General features: G+C 36.0%; 2 long non-coding RNA genes and 1 pseudogene across 6 annotated transcripts; 1 reads left to right on the forward strand and 2 right to left on the reverse strand.

Moving 5' to 3' along the window:
• Positions 1–936: 936 nt before the first annotated feature.
• On the reverse strand, positions 937–10,800 carry LOC121051750. Of its 4 annotated transcripts, XR_005806804.1 has the most exons (10): positions 10,429–10,800; positions 10,036–10,163; positions 9,524–9,559; positions 9,361–9,428; positions 9,189–9,237; positions 8,765–9,001; positions 8,593–8,655; positions 8,433–8,488; positions 2,005–2,076; positions 937–1,826 (listed from the first exon to the last, which is right to left on the reverse strand). It is a non-coding gene; the product is annotated as an uncharacterized LOC121051750 (long non-coding RNA). The 4 variants fall into 4 exon arrangements; XR_005806805.1 differs by having other exon boundaries at positions 937–2,076; positions 8,609–8,655; XR_005806802.1 differs by having other exon boundaries at positions 937–2,076.
• A 506-nt stretch (positions 10,801–11,306) lies between these two features.
• On the forward strand, positions 11,307–12,947 carry LOC112165873 (annotated as a pseudogene).
• A 6,200-nt stretch (positions 12,948–19,147) lies between these two features.
• LOC112182859 lies at positions 19,148–20,427 on the reverse strand. 2 transcript variants are annotated; one of them, XR_002929587.2, is made up of 3 exons: positions 20,373–20,427; positions 19,842–20,133; positions 19,148–19,298 (listed from the first exon to the last, which is right to left on the reverse strand). It is a non-coding gene; the product is annotated as an uncharacterized LOC112182859 (long non-coding RNA). The 2 variants fall into 2 exon arrangements; XR_005804465.1 differs by having other exon boundaries at positions 19,150–19,287.
• Between the last annotated feature and the right edge of the window lie 574 nt (positions 20,428–21,001).

The following is a 21,001-nucleotide window of genomic DNA, read 5'->3' on the forward strand; positions in this document are numbered from 1 at the left end:
CCCTTAAATTGGCCAAAAAAAGGGATCCCTCTCACTAGAAGAGTCCTATATATAGACACACACACACATAGTTACATACATCAATATATTTCATTAGATGGTGAAAAATCTATTACAGAACTAAATTACTGTAGGGAAGTGTTCTATCAAATAAATTTTCAATTGAATTCATTAGGGAACATCAAGAAATGAGGACGATTATATGACAAAATATTATTATTTTTCAAAAAATAAGTTGGATACTGTCAGTATTATTATTTTTCTTCTTCTTCCTTTGTAGTACAGTGTTATTGTTAGAGTGGAGGAATCAATTAAATTGAATATTTCAATAAGCACTCTCCTTGAGAAACCCTCACTACTACAATAACATGATTTAAGGACATTGAAACTGTGTCCTTAAATACATACAAGGACTCTTTAAAAAGAGTCCTCTATCTGGGTGTCATCATAAGTCCGAAATAAGGACACTGGAAATGTGTCTTCTTATCTATACAAGGACATAGTTTATGAGTCCTAACAGCTATAAAGTGGTGTCCTTAAATCTATAAGAGGACACCTAAATTGCATCCTTATATTATCAAATAAGTGTCCTCTTTTCTGTATGAGGACACACAAATTGTGTCCTAAAAGCTCTGAAAATGAGTCCTTAAATCTATTAGAGGACACAAAAACAACACACTCAAATGTGCCCTCTATTTTATACAAGAACACAGAAATTGTGTCCTCAAAGATTTGAAAATGGAGTCCTTAAATCAATATGAGGACACAAATTACATTCTCATATGTCCTCTTTTCTGTACTAGGACACATATAGGAATGCATTGTGTCCTATTTTCTGTACATTCCCATCAAATTTGCATACAGATGACACATCAACAAGTCCTTATAATATGAAAACTGATATAGAAAATATCCAATACAAGTAGTCTATAAACACCATAAGTCCATCTCATTAAAGGAGCATAAAGATCCAAAATATCCTACTCTACTGTTTTGACCAATTTAATTCAAAGTTGCTGCTACACTAAGCAGGCTTCAAATATATATAACTAATTTGATTCATACCAAAAGTAAGACTGCATATACATATGCTAACTATTTTAGTTCATCTTGGATATATCCATCAACCTGCTCTGCACACTCTACTTGAACGACATCAACCTCTTCTTGAGTGTGTCTTTTTCCTTAAACTGAAATGATGAGCATTAGTGAATATTACATTAAACAAAAAAGCAACCCAGTAAGCATGTGCACAACTAATCAAAGACAACAATACATATAATTGACCTGAAATAACAAATAGAGGAAGATCTATAAGGCTTTAATGAATGCACTAGTACACACTAAGAAGGATCTGTAAGGGTGTTGGCTTAAAACAGAACATGTAAGGTAGATATTCATTTGTTTGAATTGAGCATAAGGTACTAACTCTCTGCCACCAGTGTCAACGTTAACAGATAAATCTACTTTGTAAGGGAAAATACCTCTAGAGAGCAAAGATAATAACTTGCAAGGCTAGACTTAGAACATGCCACTTAAGTAGCAGTAGCTTCTCTTAGTCCTGCTGCAATCTAAGGATTACTGCATACTCCATAAAGACTAATATAAAACCATAATATAATGCACATATATGCAATAAACACAGGGATGATCTCTACCTCAAGATATGACCTTTCTGATTTACCACTTATCCTGCAGTTTGGTCAGAACTGCTGGTGAATTGAGTAGAATTAGCAGGAAGTAAAAGATGCACCTGTCTTGGAGTTGGTGCAGATATACTTGAGAAAACTGAGCAAATCATAATCTTATACATGAATTATATCCAACTGCACAAACAATTTAGGTGACTTCCACATGTGCTACCGTACTCTATAATCAGTTGACAACAAATGTCAAAAATGCAGCTAGCATGCAAAATGATTGCCATAAATATAGAATCTTTAAGAAAGAAGTGTAACAAATTACAATTCAATAATTCTAGTTAAGTAATTCAATCTACTGCACCTTCTAGGTTTGCAGTTGCTTAATCTGATTCCCAATATCTTCAATCACAAGAGGTCTTTCATTAGAAGCAACCTAGTAACAATGACAAGATGCCTATGAGTCCCATATACTTACCACAGTAGGAGAATAAAAGAATGGGTTTTGATGCCTACAGTTTTGCATATAGATTACGATTCTACAAACCTATATTTAACTGAGATAAATCGTCCATAGAGGTGGCATAAAAGAGGTTGGAATGCAATGGTGAATTAAACATTTTTTCATTAGAATGGAATAACTAACTGCCTATATATGACACATACAAATTACGAAAACTTGGTGGGAATTGATTCCTTAGTGAGAATTCTCACCTTTTGCACCAACACTTCATATTAACATGCAGAGACCACACTGGCTATCAGGTACGAATAAGAAATTGGAGGAACAAATAAGATCAGAACTGTGAACAGAAATTAGACACACAACTGGAAGTATTTCCACTTCTAATTTCCTTTGTGCCGGGACCTAGAATATGTTCTGCTAGTATAATAATAGGTGTGATAAGTATTTCTAATAGAGATAGAGTGTTATACTAACTTCCCAAACAAGTAAATTGGATCTAATGTTGTGCTCATACATAGAAAATGATAATCCAATGCATCTGTTATGCAACCAAAAAATGGTTTATGACATCTAGGAAAGGATTTCTAAGGATATTTAGTGTAGTTATTGATGAGAAAGAGGAACGCACGTTAGATAGTGATAGGAGCATTTTAATGCGATATTTTAATAGTTATTTCCTCATATTTTACTTAGTTATTTCCTTAAATAAATAAATTTTAATTTAGTTTTTATTTTCTAGGTACAAGGGAGAAAATGGAGAAGAAATGAGCTGAAATGAATACACATGGCAAAAAGAGAGGAGTCCTGATGGCACTAGGAAACCACATGGCTTGAAGATGACGTTGGAGATATTATTGGGGAATTAAATCTGATTTTTCCATGGGAAATTATGGAGTTAATGTCAAAAATCAAGAGAGGATCAAGGATAATGATGCCATGGAGAGATTTAAGGGAGAAAATGTCCAAAACAAGTCCAGATTCATCCCTATTTTCATTCAAGATTCTTTTGGCAGAAAATTAAGAGAACAATCAGATAAAATCTTGGGAAATCAGCAATAATATATTTGGAAAGATTATGGAATTATTTTGGAGCTTTTTGATTGGTTGAGTGACATGGCAGAGCTAACGTGGCATTAATTCATTGGTTGGAGCTGTGTGGTGCAACCAGAAAATTCCTTAGAAATTAAATTCATGAAGCCTTGCCTTCCCCTATATACTCTCCTCTCTAGATGTTTTAGACACACCACAACACAACCATACCACACTACAACACCACCATACCACACCACAACACACCTCTCTCCCTTAGAAAATGAACATTAGAAAAATTCTCTCCATTCTCTAGTCTTCAGAAGCTCTGTGTCTCAACCAAGGAGGAGGAGAAGTCATGCAATACATCAAGATCCTATCCGCCATCCACCCTTGTGTCGTCCCTAGAAGATTGCTTGCTTTCAAGGATCTTCAAGTTCTTCGTCTCAAGGCTTTGTCATTCATCATTCACGGTGTATTTCATACTTTCTTTTGTTTTCCTTTGTTTGATTCATAGAGTTATGAATTCTAGTTAACATGACGTTAAGGGAAAAGTTTAAAGCCCATGCCATTTATATGTTTTGAAATAAAGTTACGATTTCTTTATGTTGATTGATATGTTGCTTATGTGAGATTCCTTGATTGATTTTGGATTACAGAAAGTTTTTGTATGTATGTGTTCTTTAGTGGCCAACTTAGGATATATGCACGTAATTGGAGCTAGATTTAAGTAGTAAAGGCTTTGCACAAAATTTGAAATCAATTAAGGAGGATTGCAAATAGGTGAACTTATTCATAACTAGGTTGTGCACTTTGGTTGACATCCTTTCTTTGTTCTTCATGCGTTGAATGTGTTCTTGAGTAGCTAGCTTTCTAGACTATGATTGCATGTTCAATAGGTTTAATTTAGGTGCTTTCACTTAGATTAAATATTGAAGGAAAGTAAAAAATGGGAAATCGTTTGCTTTCTAACGTTTCACATGGTCAACTTCTTTCTCATGACATAGAAGATCAACTATAGGAATTGTGATTGGATTTCGTTCATATGATTGTGGATTTGATCTTTGTTCCTTGCGTTCCAACCTTGTATATGTGTTTTTGTATTTTCTTTCTTTTATTTATTTTAATTTTCGAAACTCTAATTCTTAAATCCCCCTTTTATTTAGTTATTTGTGTATATTTTGTAAATATTATACTTTATTTTATTTTAATTCTTTACTTGTTGTACAATGATAGGTGTACCCTCAATCCCCGGAATAGAACGATCCCTATTTACTATATACTAACGATGACATTTTATAAGGTCAAATTATATGCTTGCTTTGAGCATATCAATTTTTGGCGCCGTTGCCGGGGATTGAAAAGTTACTTGTTAAATTGTGAATATATGTTGTATATATTGTGTTTGAAACGTAGATTAATTTAATTTAATTAGGTTATTATTTTTTTGTTGAACATGAATTTTAATTGTAGGTTGTAAATTGAGAGGAATAGGTGAAGTCGTGTTGTTAATATTGGCCTAAACCTCTTATTGGTGCCTAGTTCGGGTCCCTTAAGGTTGAGGGCGGCCTTTATTAACACTTGTTGAACTGTCTTCACACTTATGACCTTTTTCATCTTAGTAAGTATAGCCTATGTGGAATGGTGTCTAGGAAGAGGACAACGTTCATGACGGGTTTTTGAATCCAGAAGTGCTTGCAAATGGGCCTAAACCACTATGTGGGAGTAGCTCATGCCAAAATGGATTTTTCATCTCGTGTTCGTCCTCCCCCACCTGTCCATTTCAGTAAGGTTGCCCAAAGGATTTGAAAGGAAATTTGTGTCCAGGCGACTATACTTGGGCCGCACGTCCACTTGATTTACAGCTTGGAATTAGATTCGATATCAATGATGTTTGTAACAAAAGAAAATGTTGTGAGACACTAAGGTATATTGGATAAAACATAGTCTTCAAAAGGGTAGCTGTTTCAGTCCCATTGCACATCGAGACTCCTTGTTCCTATACCTAAGTGTTGAAATAAATTGAAGTCTTGACTAAAAAAAAAAAAACTGAACTGTGTACTTAACTTGTGACTTGTGTGAGAAATTATGTATAATGTACTTGTTAATTATACTTGTAGTTTGTAATTCATAGATACTTATTTGTATATTTTATATTTTTTTTGTTAATTATAGTCACTAACTTTATTTAATTGAGGTACCGTCTGACTGAAAGACGTTAAACTCAAGCGCTGCTTGGGAGGCAACCCAATTCAGAAGTAGCCGTGAATGAGTCTACAAATACAGATTTGCTTTCTCTTTTCCTATTTTTTTTAAATCTTTTTCTCATTTGTTTTAGGATTTATTTTCATAAATTCCATTCCTATATGCTTAATTGTTCCATTGCATATTTATAATTGATTACATTGAGGACAATGCAACATTTAAGTGTGGGGGAAGGGATTTATATTTTTGTCTTTTATTTTGAGTCATATATATTGTAAAATACAAAAAAAAAAAAAAAATTGAAAATATCAAAAAAATACAAAAAAATGGAAAAATGTCAAAAAAAAAAAACATAAAATTGTTTTCATTTTTGTTTTTATTTTTAAGTCATAGGATGCAATTTCAACTGTCTATGATGATTCTATATCTCTGAAATTATGGCTAAAAGAGGATCACAAGATTGAGATGATTTTAAATGGTATTCTTTGGTTAATTGAGATGTATGAAAAGTATATGCATGTGTAGTGGATATGGATTCATGACCTTGGTACAGAATATGAGCATGTTAAGATGAGTTTTGAATCATAAAAACCCATGTGAAATATTTGAGCCCATGTCCCTTTTTCTTGGAGTGATGAAAAAAATATATTCTTATTTTCTTAGCGATGTTTTGATGATCTCATTATTCTTTCATTTGATTGATTGCTTGCCATAGATTAAGTTTGATGGACTAGAGAATGCTAGAATTTGCTTTTGTGCTTGTTGAGACTTTTATCAATACATGTCCCTGATTCTGAAAAGGATAGAGGCACCCTAGGAATTACCACCACTGCCAAATAAGCCTGTGTCCCCATTTGTGCCCGTCGTGGGACTCCCGTAGATAAACCCCTTTGAGCCTACATTAAGCCTTTCTTTCATCACTCTTAAAATCCTTAACCCTGAACCTTAGTATAGTTACAATCCTACCCTTTGTTCTAAAAACTTGGTAGAGCTATCTTTTGAGACTTACTACATGGGTTTGGCGTTAAGGATGACGATTTAGAAGAGGTGAAAGTTCAAGTGTGGGGGTAGACTTGTCCATGAAAAGAACAATTATGTGGCAGTCGTGAAAAAGAAAAAAAAAATGTTTATGGATTTTAGTCCCCCATACTTGGTGAGTTTGGAAATTGTTTTGAATTGAAGGCCCACTATTGAAAGATTTGGTCTTTGTCCAGTTCACGAGAGTTCAAATGAAGTTTAGAATGAAATTTGGGTCCAACATGAAGACATTAGGCCTTTTATTTTGCCTCTATGGGTGTGACGTTTGCTTTGGTGGATTTCTAGAAGTCTCTATATTAACATGAGCTCTACTAGGGTTTTAGGACACTTTGTGAAATTCCATATATCCCTTTGTTTCTTAAAACCTTGAGCTTGAGCCCCATTACAACCCTTAATAAGCCCTTCTTGATCCTTAAGATGGGATAGTCTTTGATCTGTGGAGATGAGTTATAAGAGTTGAACCTATGGCTTGGGTCCATTCGTGCAAGTAGTTGATATCTTTCATGAAATCTTTTGAAAAAATTATATTCACAAAGTGCTTTTCGTTTCTTATATATGTGAGCTATTTGATTGCCTTAAAATATGTTCTCTCACATATAATTGAGTGATTATAACCTTTTAAGCATTGCCTTGATCTGAGAGAAGAAAGAGTGGATATACCTTCTGAGGATATGAATCATACTTGTCTGAAACATGCTGAGCTCCACCCCATCACCATTGTTACAACCAAGTCCTACTTGTGCATGTGTGGATTATGTGTTTTAATTAACTCTCGAATGCCTAAACATTGATTCATGGTTGAGTGCTAATTTTGATGTTGTGAAAGCAAGAGATTTCTGAGACAAAATGTTGAAGGGCAATAGAGTTTTCGTGTGTTTGAGGCTTTCTTTCTTTAAATTTCGTTGAGTCTAAGTTTGTGTCTTTGTTTTGATTTTGCTAAGGGACTAGCAAAAGCTAAGTGTGGGGGAATTTGATAGGAGCATTTTAATGCGATGTTTTAATAGTTATTTCCTCATATTTTACTTAGTTATTTCCTTAAATAAATAAATTTTAATTTAGTTTTTATTTTCTAGGTACAAGGGAGAAAATGGAGAAGAAATGAGCTGAAATGAATACACATGGCAAAAAGAGAGGAGTCCTGATGGCACTAGGAAACCACATGGCTTGAAGATGATGTTGGAGATATTATTGGGGAATTAAATCTGATTTTTCCATGGGAAATTATGGAGTTAATGTCAAAAATCAGGAGAGGATCAAGGATAATGATGCCATGGAGAGATTTAAGGGAGAAAAGGTCCAAAACAAGTCCAGATTCATTCCTATTTTCACTCAAGATTCTTTTGGCCGAAAATTAAGAGAAAAATCAGATAAAATCTTGGGAAATCAGCAATAATATATTTGGAAAGATTATGGAATTATTTTATAGCTTTTTGATTGGTTGAGTGACATGGCAAAACTGAAGTGGCATTAATTCATTCGTTAGAGCTGTGTGGTGCAACCAGAAAATTCCTTAGAAATTAAATTCATGAAGCCTAATTCTTAAATCCCCCTTTTATTTAGTTATTTGTATATATTTTGTAAATATTATACTTTTTTTTTATTTTAATTCTTTACTTATTATATAATGACAGGTGTACCCTCAATCCCCGGAATAGAACGATCCCTATTTACTATATACTAATGATAACATTTTATAGGGTTAAATTATATGCTTGCTTTGAGCGTATCAGATAGTTCGATAGAGTTTTACTGCATCTAGATGCAATCTTCAATTTTGTAGTGCACAGGTAGCTGATATAATAGCATTTGTGGAAGCAATAGCTTGTATGATGTTCTTCACAACCCCCTGTAGACAACATAATCAGCTTCCAACAAGAGTGACAGATAAAAGTTCAAAAGCTATAAGCCAAAAGCTTAGTTACCCATAGTTTCGAAGTCCTAAATCCTTTTCTCACCCACATGATTTAACAGCAAAAGCCAAACTATGCAGTTATGTTGCAGAAAAACTTGACGAAAATAATAATAGGGGTAACTACTTCTATAAGAATGTATACCTGAGTGAGAGACAATGTAACTCTTGAATACCAAACAGCTCAGCTCTCTTGTTAGCCTATTAGATGGGAACAAAAAACAAATTAGTAAATAAATGAAAGGAACATAATTAAAGGTCCATAAAAGGAACAGAGAAATCATTAAATAATTGCCATAATTGACCTCATCATACACCCACTTTATATGTTCAGGGTCATCTAGATCAAAAGCCTCTCCGCTATGTACCTATATGTAGAATGTAAGTTTAGATAGCATATTCATGCAATAGTTTTTTTTTCATTTTTTTTTCCAGTAAAAGTAGTGGAAAGACGAAACATAATGACTAATCCATTACCTCATCCCATTTAATTAGGTGAGCATATTCAATACAATGAGCAGCAGTTCTAGGGATTTCTGCAAGTGTGCATAAAGGGAACTTCACTTGAGGGGGGAAAAGCCAGATTGTACACTCAAAGCATGCATGGACTGATCCCTGGCATAATGACCCTGGCATGTCCTTGAAAACCTTCAGTCCCACCATCGACCATAGGGTTGACAGTTTCTTCTTGGGGTTTATCATCAGCATCATACTCTGTCAGAAGAAAAATTAAACCACCCACATTAGCCAAAGCATAGTAGTACAGGAAAAGCAAGTCATTCACAGAATGAGATCTAATAGGCATCATGGGATAATCCTAGGATAAAAAAGCATAACTATACATATTTTTCTGGTCAGAGCAATATGTATAGTTATGACCAACATTTCAGATATACTTCACCTGTGTTACAAGAAAGAGTAATGTAGCTGCAGAGGACTTGGTGGTCACCCTGAGAAATTAAAAGGGATTTAGGGCCACTAATGCGAACAAGGCGTGCTCAATAATCTATAACATAATTATCATCTTTAAATAACTTTAAAGTGATTAGAATGCAAGTTTTTGGTACTCTTACGCTAAGAAAAATCTCGTAACAATGATCACGGTGTGCTCGCGGTAGCACAATTTTACTTAGAATTGGGCCTAAGAAAAACCACAAGGATGCTCTGTCATAAGCTATGCAAAATTTTAAATATTGAACTTCACCAAAATCTAGAGGATGGGAAAGAAAAACTTACTGGAACCCAAATGAAGAAGGTGAGCTCAAATGCATTCTACAAGGTCCAAAACAGTAATGTTAGTAATGTATTCAAGTTTGGTTCCTAGGAGCAGAACTACCTAGAAAATAAAAGTTAATGACTATCTGGAAACATAGGTATCTATATATGCTCGTCTAAACACACAACAATGTACTTACCAAAATGAACTAGGATTTCAAATAATGCTATAATCTACTTCATTTCCTTTACCTCCTGTGTCGTTTGTAATTATATTAGGCAAGCCGATATAGTTCACAATTCCACCACTCCTATATACCTAAAGCACCAAAGAACAAAACCCATATAGCCAAATTATACCATTTCTAGAACAGTCCTCATTTTGACCTAATCCCCATTTACTGATATACTAAAAGTATCGATAGTTGCAGAAACATGCATATATATACATATTGAGCCTAGGAGTAATAAAGTAAAAAGCTTTAAACAAATCAACAAATAATAGAGACTGTTTGGGTGAGTGATAGAGAGACCAAGTTGTGGTACTTGGCGAGCTTAGCCATGGTGGTGCTCTCTCCTCCAGGGATTATGAGTGAGGCCACGGTTTCAAACTGCTTTGGTTTCTTTATCTCCATGCTCTTCACTCCCAGCCTTCTCAGCACTGCAACACAGAACGGAGAGTTTCAATAAACATTTAGAGCAAAAACCAAAAGACATATATATGGTCATAGAGTAATAAGAAAGGCATGCCTGCTATGTGTTCGTTCTTCCCCATTACAAAAAATCAAAATCTGAAATAGACCCACAAATCACAGATCTGAAACTGATCAAAAGAAACCAACTTTAAGCTCAAAGACCCGAGTTGGAATCATGGGTCCAATCCAAATCTCACAAAAGTAACAATCTTGATGAATTTCAACACTCACCTTGATCGTATCGATGGGTTGGATGACAGAGGTAGCGAGCATACCAGAGACTCCGCCATTGATGAAGGGCGCGACGCACAACTCGTCGTTCGCGACAATGGCATCATGTAGGGGGTCGGAGGCTCTAGGGACAGTGGCTAGGTTGGAGGTTTGGGGAGAGACAACGGGAAGACCATATAGGAGAAAGCCACGGTCACATTATGATCTGCATAGAGCATATAGATATGGCAAAAAGAAAAGGCTATAGACAGATTAGGAAGAAGAGAGAGTTATCCATCTATGGTGAGATTTGTTTCTCTCAGAGCTGAAGAATCAAAGCTCCAATGTGTTCGATGAGGAAGAGATGCACAAAGAAACTGAGAGAGAGAGGGATCAAAGTGCGAATATGTGTTGGAAAAAAAAGGTGGGAAGTTCAACTTTTGACAATAAAAATTAGGTGGGGCGAGCAAACTATTGCTCGTATTTTTTTAAGTCGTCCTCATAAGCTTATTAGGACTCCGTGAAAAAAAAAGTGTCCTTATATGTTGTTTTTGTAGTAGTGCCTAAGGCTGAACTTTCATTTTTTTGCAATATTGTTTCTCGTCCCGCGGCGCCCGGACTTCTGGGTTGGCCTCCGGTCTCGCCGCCGTCATGGGGCTACTGCCGGATGGGAAAATCGACGTCTACAGCTCCTAGGGATCTGTCAAGGGATGTTTCGCACAGGGCTTTATCGGGTTGGTTTTCCGGCTGAGTTGGTGCGAGGTGGTGGTTGTGCGGTACAGGCCTGGCGATCGATCCCTGCTAATGGTTCTTGGCCGACGGCGCCATGAGTCCAATCGATGGCGGTGTGGGATGTGAGGATTTGGTTCAGGGATGGGTATTGGGTTGTCGATGACTAGATGGTGAGTGGCCATGGCGATGTGGATTGTAGCGTTGTAGGTTATGGTGATGCAGGTCGTGGGTTGACGGAGCATGGCCGAACTAGTACATACAGCGGGGGGAGGGAATGACGATGGTGGACTAACTGAAACCAGGCTTGATGGACCTTGCGTGGTTTTTCTTTGGTGGATGCACTACAACAAATATGGACATTAGTGACCAAATCACAGTGACCAACTTATAATTGGTCACTAAAAGAATAGAATTAATGACCAACATTACCCATTGGTCACTAAAATAGTCAGCGCTAAATTTTTTCCAACTCCCGCCTAATTATTTTATGTTAGTGTCCAAATCTATAATTGATAGTGACCAGGTTATGTTTGGCCGCTACAAGTTTAATGACACTTGTAGGGAAACGTTGTCGTTTTGCAATTAGTGACCAACTATTTTACTTTTTTCCTTGGTGAATTTTCAAGCGGCAACTTCGTGGTCTCCAAAAAATTATAGGCGCGCTCCCAATTCCCAAATTGTGAATGAAAGAATGAAAGATGGATATTGTGATACCCATCTTGTTCTTCTCTCACTCCGACTCCGACTCCGACTCAAATATTCTCCGACTCATACCCATCGACTCCGACTCAGATCTTCTCCTCTGCTCCTATTAATTCATCGAGTTATTTGTATTTCAAGCTATTGAGATTTTCTTTCGGAAAGATGATGTTGATTTAAATCTACTCCCGTGCTCCGACACCAAGGTCGCCAGGTCCGACGGCTTCAGCTTCGGGATCGCCTTCGCCTCCCGTTACGGTGCTAACTCCACCTCCCAGTTGTCTCCGTGCGACACTAGACTCTCGCCCTCTCTGTCAAATCCTCTCTCGCTCCGGTTCGTTCTCTCTCTCTCTCTCTCTCTCTTTCTCTAAACCGTTGCATTTCGTTTTGGTGATCCTTTATTTTGTGAATCGCTACGGGGATTTGATGGGTTTAGGGTTAATGTTGATTTTGATATTGATAATTGCAAAATGTTGGTCTCAGTTTTGTAAGCTTAGCACTGAAAGTATCAGATTGTAGTTAAGTTAATGTTGGCTTGTTTTGAATTCCATCGATTCATTGTGGTTTGTGATTTTGAATTTGCAGGATAATTATGGGGATATATGGTTGCTTTTGCTGGGCATAAATATGCTGCAAGGTCTATTGCGGCTTTTGTTGCCAATAGTACCTACACTGTCACCAGCTTTACTCTTGTAAGTGAGCAAGGAAATTGCAATTGGATTTGGAGTTTGAATTCGTTAATGTCGTTCGTGGTTTGTGGTTTAGGTTATGTAGTGAATGTGTTTTGATTTATGCAGGTGCTTGAGTTCACCAAGGGCAGGCAGCAGCACCTGCATTGGAAAAGGGATGGGTGTGTCAAATGTTCTGGGAGCTCCAGCTTTGTTTGCCTGCACAATCAGGACTGTGCAATCAAGACAAACAGCTGCAAAACCCATGGAGGCACTGTGGATTGCAGCCTCAGGATCCAATTGGCATTTTCTGGGATGGATAAGCACCTATCCGTTCTGAACTCATGGTATGAAGCACAGAACCTTGGTCAGTACTCCCTTTATGGTCTGTATTCAAATCTGAAGGATTCTCTCACTAGGCAGTATAACAAGTTTTTCTGATGTAAAATTGTTTCTGTCAGATTCTTGTAATTTTTTCACTACCCACTCGCTCGGTTTGATCGTTCACTTCTTTGTGTTTCATTTGTATGCTGTTGTAAAGTAAATCAAATTTGAGGATCATTGTGATTAGAGGAGAGATATATGATTTTCAGTAACATTTGTGTGCTTTGTTTTGATATGAATGTTTCGGTTTTGATTTGGTTTGATTTTCCTTATTTCTAAATTTTATTGATCAGGTTGCTTTTCATATATCCAGTGCAAGGATTAGCTGGAGACAACGAAGAAGGATTGACAGATAAACGATTGGCTTTTTGTATTTCTGGGTCTGGTAAGAAGTTGCCAGTAGTTTGATTTTTTTTTTCTCATATAACTTGACTCTCTATGTTTGTGTTCTTTTGTATTGTCACTTCTCTATATTGTGGATTTTAGGAAATTTGGCAGTTGATTTTGCGATTAAATTGTATTCTGAATTATTAATTTATTAACTTGTCAGGATGCTCTGGATCTGCTCAATAGCATCGCTCAATCTCCATATGACCAAGTCAAGTGCCTCAGCCTCATGAATTCATTGCGAGAATGCGTCCTCAATAAGGTCACCCAACCCCTCTTTCTCTCTTAATTCACACTCGTTTCTGTGAATCTGTGCTTGGTTTGTTTCTCATTGAATTTGATATCTATGAGAAACCCAGTAATTTGGTTAAACTAGTGACACAGAATTGGGTATGTTCTTGGGTTATGAGTTGGAATTTTATATATTTTGAGTGTATTTGATTGCAGAAGGGCTGAAACCCAGATTGAGATTTGTTCAAGGCCAGATATTTATGCTTATTTTGCCTTGGAAAGTTTAAAGCTTGATTTAGATTCATGAAGTTGATATGATATATATGCCTATTTCTGTACTGGTAATAACCAATTTAATCATGGATCGAATTGCTTCGTGGTTCTGGTTTGTTACTGTGTAATGTCCTACTTAACCTGGATTATGGGTTGCATAGTCCAGGTACAAGCTTTGCTGCTGTGAAGTTATCAAAGGATCAAGCACCAAAGAAGTGAGATTTTATGCCCCTTAAAACCAATTGATTTTACCCATTTTCAGCTAGTGTTAAGTGTTTGTCCTAGAACCCTATTTATACTTATATATTAACTATTCTATTTAGCTAATGACATGTTTAGGAAGAAGAGACTGGATGACGTGTGCCACGGTGAGTTTTATTTTGCCTTCAAATGTGATACTCCCATGCATTGTTTGTACAAAAGCTATTACATAAAGTAGACCAGTGATAGGAGTTAACTTAGTTATTCATGTTTGGTGGTGTAGGTAAAGTAGTAGTGGATGCGAAGGTGGTCAACAAAGGTGATACTCCAAATTTGATGTAGGTGATTACTTCATTTTAACAAACCAATCTACAGTTCATTAAACGAGAGTCATTTATACTCGAACTTTGGTAAGACCTGTTATGCTAATTTGTTCTTCTATTTTGTATATCCAGAGCAGGACACAAGTTAGAAGCTGCCATTGAACAACTAGGTATCAATGTTTCTGCAAAGTAGCTCTTGACTCAAGGTTATCAATCAGCGGATTTATCAACTGTTTACTTCAGTATGGTGTAACTTTTGTTTATGGAGTTGATGTTGTATATGGACAGGTAACACCCCTATTTGGTCATAAATGATGTGTTATTTCCTATAGGTCTGAGTACGTCTATCAGTACAGGAGTTATTATTTACTTTTCAATTCTTAAGTACAAAACACACAATTAACATGGCATTCATTAGCTTTCTATTTTCTTGTCATTATTATTTCTCTATTGCTTATAAATGCTAGCTTTTATTGGGTTAATGCAAGGAATTTCCAGTTTTTTTACAAGGAAAAAATTCCTTGCCAAAAGCCATTTTTCTTGTAGCTACTCATTGCATACTTTTATTTCAGGCTACCATATCTTGACTATGTGGCTGCCTAGTTATGTGACTCCTTATTTGGATGTCTGATTGTCTTAAACCATGTTAGGATGTGAACAATATTTGACGGTGATTCCAGTTCTTAAAAGGCACTCTATCAATTTACCCAGGTTTAGACATCATAGTGTTATCAAACTGGGTAGTTTCTCAGTTAGAAGGTGTGGACATCCTTTAGTGTTTCATTTTCCTGAAAAATCATGACATATTTCTCGTTCTTCACTCAGATGTAGTCTAGTCTGGCATTTCTTTTCCAGAAAGCCTTAGTCCTAGCATCTTGTTTGTTTTTAATGTCTTACTTTTTCTTATAGGGCATTTCGGTGTAAATAAACTCTTTCCAAAAAGAATGCAGGATTGGCTTCATAGATTTAAATATATGTAACAATTGTAGATATGATTGGGTTAAACTGATCGAGGATCTCTCTTTGTGCAGTTTTATAGGCAAGTGATCAAGTTGATTTGTTCCTCTTACCAGGTAAAAGTTCCTTTCCTATTTTCTTATTAATTTCAGTATATCTTGTGTGTTAAATACAAACAATAGTTGACTGAATTTGCTTATCCTCCTTGCTTATAGGAGAAGCATTTGACAGACCTGGGAGACTTTTGGCTTGCGGCAGAGGGTATGATTATGCATATTACTGGCTTAGATGAAAATTTTATTTTGTCTTTCAAGTTTGTGAGCTGAGTTGTTTGGAGGTGTCATTGTGTACTTCCCCCTTATACATAAGGCTACTAGAGATGTGAATACAGTCCCTGCCCTATATAAGAGTTTTAACTTAAGTATCATATTTTCTTAACCAAAAAATTTATTATCTTATTCAGATTTATGACTTAGTGATCTTAGCCCATGGTCTTCTACAGTTATTATGATACTTTTCTTTCCCACTCTTTTTTGTGTGCAAGCTCAAATAATGTTTGATTACTTTTAATCTGATTCATTTTACATATACAGCAAATCTTGCTCAAGTGAGGGAGGCAAATCAAGGCAGATCAAGCAGAAAGACAAGAAATGCAACTTGCAGAGCGAGTTGATGGCTGCGAAGTCTACTGCAGCTCAGCAATGAGGAGTTAGAAATCATCAAAGCTGGTGCAGCTGCACAAAATGAAGAGTTAGAGGCATTGAAGGCTAAAGCCGCTGCACAAAATGAAGAGTTTGGAGGCACTAAAGGCAAGACAAAATCATACTGACATACTTTTACTTAAATTGATGCGTTATCCTCCCAAAACTGATGGTATGCATACATGATTCATTTGTGCTATTGTAATTATATTATATCAAGGAAATATAATTAGTGTATAACTGTATATAGTGAATACTAGGCCTTTCTTAGATGCAGCTCTTACCTACATTAGGATGAAAATTATAACTTGTTGTATATGTTTTGTTATATTGCAGATTGGTCTAAGCTTCAAAAAAGTACATCTTGCAAACTGTCATTGAAGGCTTATGGAACTTCTAGAAAGACTTGTATGTATTCCAATTTATTTTGAAATTGCTATTAAGGATGGATATTGACATTTGTTTATTTTGGATCTGCAAATGTAATAGAGATACGTGTCTTATGTATTGGAATTGAGTAGTTTAATATTGATAACTGGTTTTTGAGTACATTTCATTTTGTGGTGTTGGAGTATTGAAGGCTACTTTGATTTATAATGACGCACTAAGTGATCAGGTTTGTTTTAGCAACCAGGAAAAATTGCCGATTCAGTTACCAAACCAATGATCTAACAATATGGTCACTAAAAGCATGTCAGTGAATGGTTTTTAATGACCAAATTTTGCTATTCAATGACCATTGGTAACACCTTTAGTAATGATTCATAGGTCACTAATGCCATTACTATTTGTGACCATAAGATTGTGGTCACTAAAGACATTTTGAATTAGTGACTATAAAATTGTGGTCACTAAAGACAATTTGTATTAGTGACCAACTTACATTTGTTGGTCACTAAATAGAATTAGTGACGGACCTATAGTGACCACATTGTGACCACCTAAGTTTGGTCACTAATCATATTTAGTGACCAGATTTGTTACTTTTAGTGACCAATATAGTGGTCATTAATACCCAGATTTGTTGTAGTGATGCCCTCTTGGGCTTCGAGTTTTGGGCTGGGGTTTTTGCCCTGCTAGTCCATAAATTATGTTTTAGTGTAGTCTTTTACAATAATTTCCTTTTAGGAAGCTAATGCACTTTTTGTGCACTCTAAGTATCTCTAGCGCCTCTAGAGTAGTACCAAAGGAGAATCTCCGCTATGTCTACGTACATGACATGTCCAATGAGTGGGTCTATTTCTATATACCATTATGGGTACTACCACTATCTTCTTGTCTATTTATAGATGGCAGCAGAAGAGTATGTAACGGCCTATTCTGGCTTTAGATAAATATATTGGCACCCACCCAATGAGTTTGGGTTTGATTCAAAAACAGTGTTATTGTTAGAATCATTTATTTTCTAAACCAACTTCAAAAAAAAAAAAAAAAAGTTAAACGTACGTCTTGCCAAAAAAAAACAACTTTAAGCTAAAAAACAAGAAGGATCGATCAAATTCTAAATTATTTAGTAAGCCACTGCATTAAAGACCATACCTTAACCGAGAGTTTGAATTTTTAAAAAGAAAAAGAGTGTGTGTGTCACTACAAGAAAAAGCATTATTTGTGACACCTTATTTGCGACACGAGGCGCGGCCGTCGCAATTGTCTTTAATTTTAGGCAGATTTAAGCGCCCAAAGTTAGCGCCAATATATTTGCGTCCCCCATTAAGTGTCGTCGCACAAATTGTCGTAAAAAGGCAGAAAATAAGGAGGGTTTGCGATGCAATTTAAAATACGTCGAATCAGCAACCAAAAAAAAAAAAACTGCACATCGACCTAAAGTCGGTTCCTATTAGGGCTGGGCACGGGCCGGGTCTAACTATAATTTCACTGGGCCCGGAACCGGCCCGTTTTTCACTAGGCCCAGAACCGACCCGTTTTGACACAAACAGGAACAGGCCCTGGACCGGCCCGTTTAACTTCGGGCCGAGCTTGCGGGCTTTCGGGCCCAAAAACCTTTATTTTTTGCTTGGTAGGATATATATCTACCTTGCTATGTTCCAGATTTCATTCATTTCATTTCATTCATTTGAACCTGTTCAGATTTGAATCAAAACACAATCACTATGCCAAAAAGTGCATCAGACGACAGAACTGTTCTGTCGTCTGAACGAACAAAAATGTGTCGTCTAGTACGGTGTCGTCTCTTGGGGGCATCAGACGACAGAAGTGTTCTGTCGTCTGATTTTTCAGACGACATAAAAAAATAAAAGTCTTGTGTCGTCTGATGAGTTTTGCATTTTGGGAACATTGTGATCTGTATCTTTAAAAGCATTCAAACAACAATTTTGTATTGTCTGATAAACAAAACAACCACAGTATTTTTTAAATACTATTGTGTGAAGCATATTTGCAAGACTTATTTGTGTGGTCTGAATGCCCTTAAATCAGAAATATGAAAACTCGTATGTAGTGTCTTCTCTCATACAACAACAATTAAAGGTTGTGCTAATTTACTTTAAACGATAATTATATGTGGTCGTAAAGAGCATCAGAGGACATTAAGTGTCGTTCTAGGGTAGGTTTGTATGACATTTAAGTGTTGTATGAAAGGTTTTGAAATTATACATATGTGATGTTGGGAAATGGTTTAGACAATAGATATCATATTCTTTCTGTTATGTCAGTATCATTACGACGACAATTTACTGTCGTTTGAGATTATTTAGACGACAAATATTTGTGGTCTGAATATAAAAAGGACCACTAATAGTACGTGTTTTATATTGTCTGTAATCACGTCCAATCACACTTATTTGTTGTTATTGTACACTTTTGCCAATACTTTCATCTAACTTATGTTGTTGTTTTGCCTTTTATACTACAATTTTATGTTGTCCCAATGCCAAAAAGTCAATAGACTTCTAATTGATTTTTGTGTTGTTTTTGTGCAGCTGCAACCACACGTTTTGGTGTGCTTTTGTTGTAGCTTGCAATTTGAGATAACACATATTACTAGTCCCCTGTTACAATTGGTATGCATGCATTCTGGAAATTAAAATTGCCCATTCATGAAACCATAATATCCACATCCAAAATCATTCATTGTAATTTTCATGAATCCACCATTGTCTCATGTACACAAACCTATTCATGAGCATAAGTTCAAAATGGCCCATATCTATTAATCTAGGCAGCCAACAAAATATATGCATGAATCAAGCTTTCATACCCTGAGTTATAGGGCACCCAAAAAATCTGACTAGGCTTCCCTCTTTAATAAGAAGCTGACAAAGAACGAGCTCGTTTAGTCGGATTTCCATAGCCAATGACACCAGTCTGAGCAGGGTCTACGAAGTCAATTATGTCAAGCATATTCGATTTGTTCAACACTTGATAAAGGAAGCTGTAAAACCACAAGTCCCAAAATATCATTACAACAGTACTGAATATCACACAATGTACAACATAACTAAAATTGCAAAAGTAAACAGAGATGTGCAAATTTTCCCATTATGTAACCATTCATTTAAATATATAGAAGGTTACATTAGAACTTAGAATGCAAGTCAGGTGTACAACTATGCACCTTCTTGTTCCTTGACAAAATTGATGATAATAGTGGCAACCAATAACTAAGTAGCAAAACAAGCAGAACCAAGAATATTTATCAGAATAAGACCCCAAAAGAAAGAAGTCGTGATTCGACAGAGAGAGCAAAAGATCACATTTTGATAGATTTAAGGAACTGACAAACTTAGGTTATTTAATTTGGATTGTAGAGCAAAAGAGTTTGGATCATTTTCATAAAAATTGAGACATTGGAGAGCATGACAAATGCTCAAAAATAGGTAAGTTTATAATAAATAAAACAAGAAGGTGGCTACACTCACAAAGTGGTTGCCTTCATTTACAAAGATATCCTCCATGTGAATGAGCGATCTCCACTGACTTGAGAGATCAGATTCAAGTTTTGAAGTGTTGTTTGCATACTGTGGTCCCTTAGTATCACTCTCCTTTCACCTGAAACAATGACACGTAGATAAAAAGAACTAAGGTCACCAAACCATATGTAGATATCAAACCGTGATGGGCACCGAGAATTCGACTCTCACAATAGCACCATGCCTTAATCAGTATGATACTACGTTTAAAGAGATGATGTTTGCCAATGAGGCGATCAACCTGTATGGTAACAGCACCAGGAAGATGATCAAGAATAAAAAAAAATCCAAAATCACAAACGAGCAAAGAGCACCAAAGTCCAATATTTTTACTTGCTATAATAGACTTGAAAAAAAAAATTAATAATAATAATAATTGCATCTGATAAACCAGAGCTTCCTCGGAAAGCATCCTTTACATGAACCCAATCATATGTAGCAAAACTGGACTAATAAAACTCAGCTTTAGTGGAAGACTACCTGCTCAAGAAAGCATAACGTACATAGCCCTCCTAACTGATTGAAGGATATATCAACCATAATATTTTGCACAAGGCACTTTACAAGCTTAACCTGCCACCAGAAAACACAACAATCTTTACTGAGGACAACTAAAATTAAGTGAATCTGAATAGAAACAAACAATAATCTCATAAACACACGTGCATTTCCTAAAGGTTTTTAGGAAAAGCAAATTAAAGGACATACTAGCGGTGAAACAGAAATTTTTTATGGACATGATGGTGCTACTGTAACGCCCCGAAAGGGTTGACGTCACAGCGCTGTGAATCTTACGTACGAAGCTTAAGTATTGACAAAGTAATACTCAAACTTTTTAAGATGCGCAAGGCTAAAGATAACGAAACTAATCAAGTAAAGTTTGATGACTAACTAAGTTTTTTTTCTTTTTTTCTTTTGGGCAGCTGCAAAATTCGATATTTGGAATCAATGTATCTCAACCTTTGGTGATGAAAAAACTACATAAATTCAAGTGAAATATATGTTAAATAAACTCGAGATAGTCAAACTAAATAGAATACAAAGAGGTTTGAAATCTGAGGCTTCAGACTACAATTGGTGGAAAAATTTCAAGCAATGACAACAGCAAT

The sequence above is a fragment of the Rosa chinensis genome, chromosome 1 (genome assembly GCF_002994745.2).
Source record: "Rosa chinensis cultivar Old Blush chromosome 1, RchiOBHm-V2, whole genome shotgun sequence".
In the NCBI taxonomy this organism is placed as follows: Eukaryota; Viridiplantae; Streptophyta; class Magnoliopsida; order Rosales; family Rosaceae; genus Rosa; species Rosa chinensis.